Source organism: Balaenoptera acutorostrata, chromosome 8, assembly GCF_949987535.1.
Source record: "Balaenoptera acutorostrata chromosome 8, mBalAcu1.1, whole genome shotgun sequence".
Lineage (NCBI taxonomy): Eukaryota > Metazoa > Chordata > Mammalia > Artiodactyla > Balaenopteridae > Balaenoptera > Balaenoptera acutorostrata.
Window position 1 is genome coordinate 97,288,605 of NC_080071.1, and position 11,333 is coordinate 97,299,937.

Here is an 11,333-nt window from a genome sequence, read left to right on the forward strand (position 1 = left end):
CTTTTCTTGTTGCAGAGCACGGGCTCTAGGCACGCGGGCTTCAGTAGTTGTGGCACACGGGCTCAGAAGTTGTGGCTCGCGGGCTTAGTTACTCCGCGGTATGTGGGATCTTCCCGGACCAGGGCTCGAACACGTGTCCCCTGCACTGGCAGGCGGATTCTCAACCACCGCGCCACCAGGGAAGTCCTCTCCTGTGGTCTTAATAGCCACTAACGTGCAATGTCACACCCTGGCATATAGGGAGCGTTCCACGGGCATCCGAGCACACCTCATTGGAGCCTCACACCCAAAAGCTGCCACCGTGGACTCCTTCACTGCCTCTGCAGGCTCGAGAGAAGGAGCTGGGGACGGAGGCTGGTCACCGGCTGGCGGGGGAGGTCACGCAGAGGACAGCAAGCCTGCCGCCGCCTGGACCAGCAGAGGCTCAGCCTTCGGCTGCACACTGCTCCCTGGACTTGGGAGACGGCGACAGCGGGTCACCCAGGTGACGGCACCCGTGCCTCATCACAGCCTGGGAGGGTCTGCAGAGCTGGCCAGGGCGAGGAGGGAGCCCCGAGCCAAAGTAGGAGGCATAGCTGTCAGGGCTGGCCCAGCGCTGGGCCCGAGGCCCATGCTGAGAGGCAGCAGGGAGGGGCAAGGAGACCCTCAGTGTGGGGGAGGGGAGAAGAGGGGGGCTATCCCAGGGGAGGGGGCAGGGACTCAGAGAAGCGGGGAGGCAAGGAGCGACCCCACAACATCAAAACAGTATCACAGTTCACCAAGGGCTCATTACACCAGGCTGTGCTGAGACGTGTCGCTCAGGGAAGGCTCCGCCTCCCAAGGGCCTGAACGCTGAGATTCCAGCCAGGCCTGCCTTCACCTCCGGGCCTCTTTCCATTTCTTTATTAACTCTTGTCCTTAAGAGGTGCCAAACCAAAGCCTCCTAATGCCATCCTTGTCCATCCTCGGGAGGGAAGGGTACAGCCAGCAGCAGAGGCAAGCAGGGTACCTGGGCCAGGGGTCATTTGGAGAAAGAGAGCCAGGTCAGATGCACAAGGTCCAGGAACCCAGGCCTGGGCAGACACAGATGTGCTTGGCAGGTGGGGGGCCTGGGAGGGAGGGAGCACGGGGACAGGAACGTCCCAGGGCCAAGCTTTCTCGGCCCGGCTTCCCACGGCGGGGCTGGGTGTCGTCCCTGGCTGGAGTCCACCATCTCCCCCCACCAGGAGGGCCGTGTGGAAGGAGCACTGGGGGTGAGGAGGGTGGCAGGGCCTCCAGGGCAAAACCACCTAAGCTCTGGCCGACAGACTGAGGTGAGGGGTGGGTGGGAGCGGGTAGAAGGGCGAAGCAGGAAGAGCCGCAGCCCTGGACATCACAGGTCACGTCCACATGAGTGTGGAAGCAAATGCCTCAGAGCTTGGCTATTACCTGCTCTCAGACCTGCGCTGGTCTCCTCTTCTGCATCGGTGCCGTTTTGTCACTGAATGTAGATGCACTTCCGGTTAGGTCTCTGGGACTAATGATAACCTTAGGCAGAGAAGGATATAGATGCTCCACACAAGCATTCTGGAACTCAGAACCATTCAACTGTCTCTCCAGACCCCCTGACCGTGGTCCACAGGGCTGAGGAGGCTGGCTCATCAACATCCTCTTCAGCCTCAACTCCACCGGCGTCCCCAGAAGTTCCCAGACACCTGGCCTTGAACTTGTCCGGTCCCCTCCCCCCACCCCGGGGTCCTTGATCTGGCGCCTCTTCCCCCAGGACCCCTCCTGCGGAGTTTTGATGGCTGGCCTCCTCTCATCCTCCCGGCTCTGCCCTGGTGAGGCCCTTCCTAGACCCCCGTCCACCTTCTCCACTGTACACAGGCTGTCATGCTTTGTAGCACACATTACTAACTACAAATACTCGTTCCTTATTAGCTAGTTAGCTGGCTGCTTCATCAGTTATTCGGTTCCTGGTTTATGTCCGCCCCCCCCCCACCACAACTTGGTCGTAGGGCCCAGAGGACCGGAACCTTGCTTGTCCTACTCAGCACTGTGTCTCTTTGCTTAGCACAGAATGGCACAACGTCTCTGTTGAATGAATGAATGATTGCATCTACTGGACACACGTCCCCTGAGCACTCACCGAACTTTCCAGCACAGGGCAGCTCAGATGAAAAGGACACGGTTTTCCCCCCGCACCCCCAGGAGCTCCCAGCACCGGGGGTCACCTTTGTTGTCAGCCTGGCCCCGACCCAGAACCTCAGCCCTGACAAATGGCCTTCTTCTTACTTCCAGGCTGCCCCCCGCACCCCAGGCCCCTCCACGTCCGGCTTAGCTCCGGGGGCTCCTGCCCAGACGTTCCTGAGGCCCTGACCCCGCTGCTCCCGGAAGCCCTGCTCTTCCCAGGCTGGAAGTGACCTCGGGTGAAAGCAGCCACGGACTGAAAGGCAGGGACGGGACAGACTCCTCTGGGGCAGCAGAGCCCAAGGACCCTCAGTGCTCTGGAGGGTGGGCAACAGCTGCGGCCCCTGGAGGGTGGATGCCCTGGAGGGGGAGGGGCACGGTGTGAGCCGGCAGCGGAGGGATGACCCCCACCCACGCAAGGGATGAGCATGAAGACCTCCAGCCCTCATGCCCTGGGGGCCGGGGTGCGGAGGACACGGGCTCACCTCACCTCTGGGGAAGGCCTTCGGGCTCAGTACCCCCATCACCAAAGCACACAGCTTTGGGAAAATCCAGCAATGCAGCCTGGACACTTCGGCAGCTTTAGCTCAGTTTTTTCAGAGTATGAGACCACTTGATTCCAATCTCTACGGCTCCCAAAGAGGTCAAAAGAGGCTGTAAGCACATGGAGACAGGGACCCCATCAGTAAGGATGCTTCCGCTGCAAGGAGCAGGAAAAACCAACCAGAAAAGGCACTGAAGAAAATTTTACAGAACAAGAAGGCTTGAGGAAGGGCAGCACCAGGTTGATCAATTCAGCAATTCAGTGACATCGACCCAGGTTCTTTCCGTGTTTCAGCTCGGTTCCTCAGTGTGTGAGCTTTGTCCTCATGCTAGCTCCCCTCATGGTTTCAACACAGCTGCCAATGTTCCAGGCATCGCACACAGACACCACGGAGGCAGAGAGAAGGCACCTCTTCTAACGCCTCTCTTTAGTCAGTGGGCAACCTCTCCCAGAAGCTCCTCCCCCAGCTCATTTCCTCTCGCACCCTATTGGCCAGAATTGTGTCACTTTGCTGTACAGCAGAAATTAACACAATCTTGTAAATCAACTATACTTCAATAAAATAAATTAAAAAAAAAAAAAAAAAAAAGGAATCCTCCCAGCCCTGGGCTGTTCAGTTACACCACTCAGGATGCTCTGTGGGTGAGCTGGCCCTGCACTGGGAGGGGGCCCAAGGTTGTCCTCTCCACTCAGGCCCCCTCCAGCAACGCCTCCTTTTCATGAGACTCTTTCCCAAGGCACCAGGCTGTCCCTTCAGTTGGCTGAAGCCTCACAAACAAGGCTGGCTGATGCACTCTTGGTGGTGATGCGATGCTTTGAATTTAGCTACCAACTCCATGGCTGAAATGTAAGATTGTGGCTGATTTTTAGCCATATATTTGCAGAGGATCCGCAGAGGCGGGGGAGTCACTTGTGCCCGGTTGACACCTTCTCTTGTCAAAGATAACCGAGGCAGGACTTGGCCCACTTGGCTCCATCAGCAGAAAGGACACAAAGTCTCTCTCTCTGGGGTGCCCAGAGCCCCAAGATGCCCAGCCCGCTGGCACTGCACTTGTTGGGCAGCTGACCTTCTGAAGGACGTGTGCTCCCTTGGACCGATAAGGCAAGACCCAGTTCCAGCATCCTTGGTACCCCATTGTGAGGGGCTGCCCCAGTGCCTGCTGGGACCTGAGCCACCAGAACATGGCCAGCCTTGGTCTCTGCCATGGGCGTGTGCCCCTCCCGTCTGGACCTGTGAAAAGGATGAGCCCTGGGCCCCCCTCTTGCTCAGGAACCCCAGCCTTCCCCTCTGGGTCCACCAGTCTGGAAGGCAGCACTATAGGTGCTCTGTGCTTTGCCCCTTTCCTTAAGCCCTTGACTCTGAGGAAAAGCCATCATCCCAAAGGGACAAAACCTGCCTCGAGCTCACTCCAGCGTGTCTCCCTGTCAGCTCTCAAGGCCCTCCGTCTCTCTCAATGCCTATCTGTGAGGTCCGGCCAAAGCCCCTCCCCACCCCCATCCTGGGCCCCCTCGAGGACCGTCAAGGGCCAGCTCAGGATTTTAAATCCCACCCCTGTGCGGACAACCCCTGGATCTGAATCTCCAGTCGGGGTCTCTCTCCGCATCTCCAGCCCCGCCATCTCCAGACTGGAAGTCTCGCCCGGCCTAAGCCGCAAAACCGTTCGCAGCCAGCTTCTTCCTGGGGGAATCATGGTGGACGCCCCACCCCCACTCTGCTCCCCCGGCCAGGCCCAACCCCCCACCCCCCAGGCCCAAGAGCTTTGCTTTCAATCTCCGACATCTCCTCTCCTCCCCCGCACTCTCTTTCCCAATAGGGGCTCCTCTCCTTGCCTCTAAACTTACCCTCCTGGGTCCCATTGCCCGAGATGGTCTCCCAGCTGAAAAGTGAACCCACCGTAAAGTGTTGTGGGTTGCCCAGATCATAAATATTTGCAGCGCTACTAGAGATTTGGGAGAAGTGCCTTAGCCCAAAGGAATGAACAAAATGGGTGCGGTCGCTGACGGCAGAGGCACTGGGGTGGGGGAGGGGCGGAGGGCTCGAAGACCCCGCCCCTCCCCCACGCTGCCTCTGCCCTCGGCCAGCTCCCGGCATGGGGGGTGAGGAGCAAAGGACCAGAGGCTCGTGTCCTGATCGTCCCAACTCCGCTCCGCCCTGGCCTGGGATCCGTGCGTGCAAAGCCAGGTCCCCGGCTGGAGGAGACCAGGTGGCCAAGGCCGGAGTCCCACGAGCAGAGAATTCAGGACTTGAACGTTTCAGTCTGAGTCCACTTAGAAAACACAACTTCCGTTCCTTACACATGAAAGGGGAGTGATGGGTGGGGAGGGGTGGGGAGAGAGCGTAAAGCAGCTCATGAAAAGGCTGCGGTCCCGCTGCACATCACCGGGCTCCAGAGAAGCCACCTGCGGGCGAGTTCAGGGTGAAGGAGTCACCACATATGGGGTAAATCCCTTCTTCATTATGCACCCGCCAGAGCGCAGGGGGAACGGCACACAGCACGGCCCCGGTTCAACGAGCTGGAGGGTGCTCTGAGTCACGGAGGGACCCCAAAGGCAACCAGCGCTCCCCGCCATCCCTATCTGCCTTCCGCTGTGGAAAACCCTGCGCTAGACGACGCCGGTGGGGCTGCCCCGAATCCCCGCGGTCCTCCGCTCTCCCGGACCCCTCGGCCCCCAGCGCAGCTGGGCTCCCGCCCCGTGTCTGCCCTCCTGGCCTTCCTACTCCATCCCTGAGCGGTGGCCCTACCACCCGCTCGGATCCCTACAACAGCAACGGGCCTCCCTAGGGGGAGGGCAGGAGGGCCTCCCGCACCCCGTCCAGCAGGGATGCTCCAGCAGGGATGCGGCTTCATCGTCCCCAGGCCTTCCTCCTAAGCTAGGCCTCTGCTGCCCGCAGCGAGCCCTCCTGGGTGGCAGAAGCTGGAGGCCTCCCTGGAGGAGGGGGCACGGCTTCCTGTTATGGAAGGACCCCACTGAGCCCCTGGATCCACTGCTCTCATCCCAGCCTGCCTCACGGGTCGTGTCCTCCTTCTCCTAAATAACTGCTCCTCTTCCAAATTCATCACCACCCTCCAGGCCTTTCCGAGATCCCCATCCCCCAAGAAGCCCTGGGCTCACAACAACCACTCCTGCCCGTGGCTTGTGCCCGCGCCCCATCAGAGTTGAGGCAGCTTCTGTTGCTCCGTCCTGGCGTTTGGGTAGAGGACCCAGCAATGCAGGATCCGGCTCCGCCCATCACCCCGCCTCCTCCGAGGTCCTCAGGAGAGATGCGCAAAGAAGCACGAGAACAAGGTGGCTTCGCGGATGCCTCTCTAGGTCCCACTTCAGGAAGGGAGGCCTCCTGCAGCCGCTGGGAGTGCCTCCCCCCACCACTCCCCCACCCCCCCGCCCGCAGTCACCTCTACCTTAACCCCCTGCAGGATCCCCCTCCCCGAGGACACGCCTCCTTCCTCAGCGGGACTGCTGCCGTGAGTGATGGACAGCCGCAGAGATACAGCGGCTGGGGTTGCACCTCAGGAACCCCTCAGGGTGGGCCCAGGCCATTGTGCAGGCTGCCTGGCAGCTGCCCACCCCTGCGTCTGCCCTGCCGGTCCATAAGGGTGCAGCCCCCTGAGCGCTCCCAATAAACATCCCACAGACAGACCTCCTCTCCATAGGGGTGCAGCCCCCAGGGCGCTCCCAATAAACATCCCACAGACAGACCTCCTCTCCATAGGGGTGCAGCCCCCAGAGTGCTCCCAATAAACATCCCACAGACAGACCTCCTCTCCATAGGGGTGCCCCCCCAGAGCGCTCCCAATAAACGTCCCACAGGCAGACCTCCTCTCCGTAGGGGTGCCCCCCAGAGCGCTCCCAATAAACGTCCCACAGGCAGACCTCCTCTCCATAGGGGTGCACCCCAGAGCGCTCCCAATAAACATCCCACAGGCAGACCTCCTCTCCGTAGGGGTGCACCCCCAGAGCGCTCCCACTAAACATCCCACAGGCAGACCTCCTCTCCATAGGGGTGCACCCCAGAGCGCTCCCAATAAACATCCCACAGGCAGACCTCCTCTCCGTAGGGGTGCACCCCCAGAGCGCTCCCAATAAACATCCCACAGGCATACCTCCTCTCCATAGGGGTGTAGCCCCCAGAGCGCTCCCAGTAAACGTCCCACAGGCAGACCTCCTCTCCATAGGGGTGCAGCCCCCCAGAGCGCTCCCAATACACATCCCACAGGCAGACCTCCTCTCCATAGGGCTGCGCCCCCAGAGCGCTCCCAATAAACATCCCACAGGCAGACCTCCTCTCCGTAGGGGTGCCCCCCAGAGCACTCCCAATAAACATCCCACAGGCATACCTCCTCTCCATAGGGGTGCAGCCCCCAGAGCGCTCCCAATAAACGTCCCACAGGCAGACCTCCTCTCCATAGGGGTGCAGCCCCCCAGAGCGCTCCCAATACACATCCCACAGGCAGACCTCCTCTCCATAGGGCTGCGCCCCCAGAGCGCTCCCAATAAACATCCCACAGGCAGACCTCCTCTCCGTAGGGGTGCCCCCCAGAGCACTCCCAATAAACATCCCACAGGCAGACCTCCTCTCCATAGGGGTGCACCCCCAGAGCACTCCCAATAAACATCCCACAGGCATACCTCCTCTCCATAGGGGTGCACCCCAGAGCGCTCCCAATAAACGTCCCACAGGCAGACCTCCTCTCCATAGGGGTGCAGCCCCCAGAGCGCTCCCAATAAACGTCCCACAGACAGACCTCCTCTCCATAGGGGTGCAGCCCCCAGAGTGCTCCCAATAAACATCCCACAGACAGACCTCCTCTCCATAGGGGTGCCCCCCCAGAGCGCTCCCAATAAACGTCCCACAGACAGACCTCCTCTCCATAGGGGTGCACCCCCAGAGCTCTCCCAATAAACGTCCCACAGGCAGACCTCCTCTCCGTAGGGGTGCAGCCCCAGAGTGCTCCCAATAAACATCCCACAGGCATACCTCCTCTCCATAGGAGTGCACCCCCAGAGCGCTCCCAATAAACGTCCCACAGGCAGACCTCCTCTCCATAGGGGTGCAGCCCCCAGAGCGCTCCCAATAAACGTCCCACAGGCAGACCTCCTCTCCGTAGGGGTGCACCCCCAGAGCGCTCCCAATAAACGTCCCACAGGCAGACCTCCTCTCCATAGGGGTGCAGCCCCCAGAGTGCTCCCAGTAAACGTCCCACAGGCAGACCTCCTCTCCATAGGGGTGCAGCCCCCAGAGCGCTCCCAGTAAACATCCCACAGGCAGACCTCCTCTCCATACGGGTGCGCCCCCAGAGCGCTCCCAATAAACGTCCCACAGGCAGCACTCCTCTCCATGGCAGTGGGCTCCCCGGGGACCCCACCTGCAACATAGGCCAAGCAGGAGATGGAGAAAGGGCCACTTTACTAAAAACCGGTCTCTTCCATCTTTCCATGCAGAGATCCAGAGAGCTGGGTGGAGAGCACATTTTGGTCCTCAGGCCGGAGAGGCTTCCTATTTCCCTCTAAACACGAATCCGAATCTTTCTTGCCAGTCACGCCCAAACCCACACTCTTAGCATGCAGAGGGATAAAACAGTCCAGGATAAGCTGGGGCCCTCTTCCTGGGCCAGGAGAAACAGAAGACCCTGGAAGAAGGCAGCCCCATTCACTGCACATCAGGGAGGGCCAGGGTCCTGCCCATTGGTGCATTTTGCCATGGAGCAGAATAGTAGCTTCTCTTCCCTTGGAAGGGACGTGGAAGGAAGCAAGGAAACCAGTGGGGCAGTGGAAGGCCAGTTTCCCCTCTGAGCCTTTGATCTGAAGCTGAGCCCAGGGACCACCGAAATTGTTGCCGTCTCCACTCAGAGATTATTATTAAGCGGACAGTGGTTTTAACCCTCGGAGCCTTGGCTCACTCCGCTATGAGATGGCAGCAGCGGCCCCACCCTGCCTACCCGGGACCCGGGCGAGGACGCGCTGAGAACATGTATCAGGAAAGCTTTGTGAGCGGGAAGAGGTGCACAAGAGCAGAAGCCTACTACTACAGTGATGCTGACGTGTTTCCCACAAGCTGGTCTGGTCCTCCGCTCCCGGTTTTCACCGCTCAGCAGGGCTGGGCTCAGGCAGCTGGGCTTCCCGCCAGCCGGCAGAACCAGCCTGGACACAGGTGTTCACCAAAGCTGGCCACGTGAATGCATTCAGGGTTGAAAGGATCGGCGAGCACCCGTTCACTTTCTCCCAAGGGCCCAAAGGCACACGGACAGATAGGAGGGTCAGCGTGACATGGAATCTAGCCCAGCTGTTAGGAGACTTCGTGTGGCGTTCCTCTCCATAATTATTTCATTCCTTCTGTCCTAACACATCTTGCGTGTTGGTTTCTCTGCTGTTTGTGGTTGGGCTGAGACAGGGTGGGGGGAGGGGGGAGGAAAAGGGAGACTTGGTTAGTGCGCACAGGGGATCTGTGGACTTTATGAAGGGTCCACGGCACCCAGGGTACCACTCCTCGATATACAGACTGGGCACTGCACCAAAATGCCCAGCTGGGGGGCGTGGTCAAGCCCTGTGCCCAGAGGGGCGTTTTTCTCATTCTTACAAAGATGCTCCACAAGTTGGCGGTGCCTTCAGAGGAATGGTGCTGTTTTACAGAGGGAGAAGCTGAGGCTCAGAGAGGTTAGGTAACTTGCTCAAGGTCACACCACAGGTAGGTGGTTACAGCCAGGACACAATTTCAGCTCTATCTGACTCCACCCGGCTGGTTTATCCCTGAGTCATACAATCTGGGCACGCAGATCATCCCTCACATGGGATGTGTTAGAGTTCTTTTGATTTCAAGCAACACAGACCAAACCAGCAAAAGAAAAAAAGAATCCATTAGAAGGATGCTGGGAGGCCCGGTGGAATCTGAGGAAGGAACTAGAAATCCCAAAAGGAAGACCCGATGGACAGAATCCAGGAATGTCTGGGACAGCTCTGAGGACCCCAAAGGTGGAAGTTCATGGCCTTCCGTCCAGAACTCTGTCATTAACTTGATTTGGTTTCTGGACCCCTGATTAAATTTCCAAAAAACTAATTTTTTTTTTTTTTTTTTTTTGAGAGAGAGAACATGATTGGGCAGCATGGGTTAAACGTCTGCCCTTTCTTCGATCTTTTCCTGCAGTCGGGTCCCACATGACAGTCATGACAGCCAACAAACAGCCTATGGGTCATAGGACAATTGCCAGACCAGGTGCCTTAGACCCAGCAAGAGGGGCCACAGCCCTGGGCTCCATGCTTCAGAGGCCTACATATGAAACACACACACACACACACACACACACACACACACACAATTGTAATAGATCCTTTTGAATTTTTTAGAGAAAAAATACTTTTCTGAAAACATGAAAGAAACTTTTTTGTCCTTTTATTTATCATAATTCAGATTTTTTGATGGAAATATATTCAAATTTTATACACTTTAAATATAATACAATTACACTTTCTTTTCAATCTTTCGGGTCAGGGCTGGCCAACTTTTTCTTAAAGGGCCAGATAATAAATATTTGAGGCTTGAAGGCAATATAATCTGTCCCAACTACTCAACTCTGCTGTTACAGCATAAAAGCAGCTATAAATAAAATGTAAATAAATGTGTGTGGCTGTGTACCACTAAAACTGTTTGTACAAAAATGATCTGTATATATGTTGTTTCACGTGTAAGACAGTTTTTGGAGTTAAGATGAGCAAAAAGTGTTCTTTGATCAACTATGAACAAAGATTGTCAAATCTCACCATACTGTCCACTGAACATTAATATTCAAAGAAAGTCAATTCTGATGAAATCATTGACGAACTTGCAGAAGCTAAGGCTCAAAATCAGAAACTGTAATGTTCTTCACTACTGTGACTGACCAATATTTAGATAAAAGTATTTTCCCTTTTTCAAAAAAATAGAAAACCCACTGATGTGGGAGTTTGGGGTTAGCAGATACAAACTATTATATAGAGAATGGATAGACAAGGTCCTACTGTGTAGCACAGGGAACTATATTCAATATTCTTTGATAAACCATAATGGAAAAGAATATGAAAAAGAATGTGTATATGTGTATATATATATATATATACACACACACACATATATATATATATATATATATATATATAAAACTGAATCACTTTTCCGTACAGCAGAAATTAACACAACACTGTAAATCAACTATACTTCAATAAAATTAATTTAAAAAAAAAGAAAATTCACTGATGTGACTTAAAAGTATGAATCTGTTACTTTTCTACTCCTTTCCTGTCTCCCACATCTGTTAGGTGCTGAGAAAACTGCAGAAGCTTAGGCTGTGGTAAAATAGTCTCTCCTGAGGGCAGGTCTTATTGAGAAGAACAAGGGTGGGGGGCTCTTGGGAGTTTGGGAGTCTGGGATTGACACGCACACACTGCTGTGTTTAAAATAGATAACCAGGGGACTTCCCTGGTGGTCCAGTGGGTTGACTCCACACTGAGAACGCAGGGGGTCCGGGTTCTATCCCTGGTTGAGGAACTAGATCCCATATGCCTGCTGCAACTAAAAAGTCTGCGTGCCGCAACAAAGATCCCGCATGCCACAACTAAGACCCGGCACAGCCAAAATAAATAAATAAATATTATTAAAAAAATAAAATGG

At 56.2% G+C, this 11,333-nt stretch overlaps 1 long non-coding RNA gene across 1 annotated transcript; it reads right to left on the bottom strand.

Moving 5' to 3' along the window:
• Positions 1 to 865: 865 nt before the first annotated feature.
• On the bottom strand, positions 866 to 2,766 carry LOC103004604 (uncharacterized). The gene is made up of 3 exons (XR_450923.1): positions 2,639 to 2,766; positions 1,408 to 1,506; positions 866 to 988 (listed from the first exon to the last, which is right to left on the bottom strand). It is a non-coding gene; the product is annotated as an uncharacterized LOC103004604 (long non-coding RNA).
• Between the last annotated feature and the right edge of the window lie 8,567 nt (positions 2,767 to 11,333).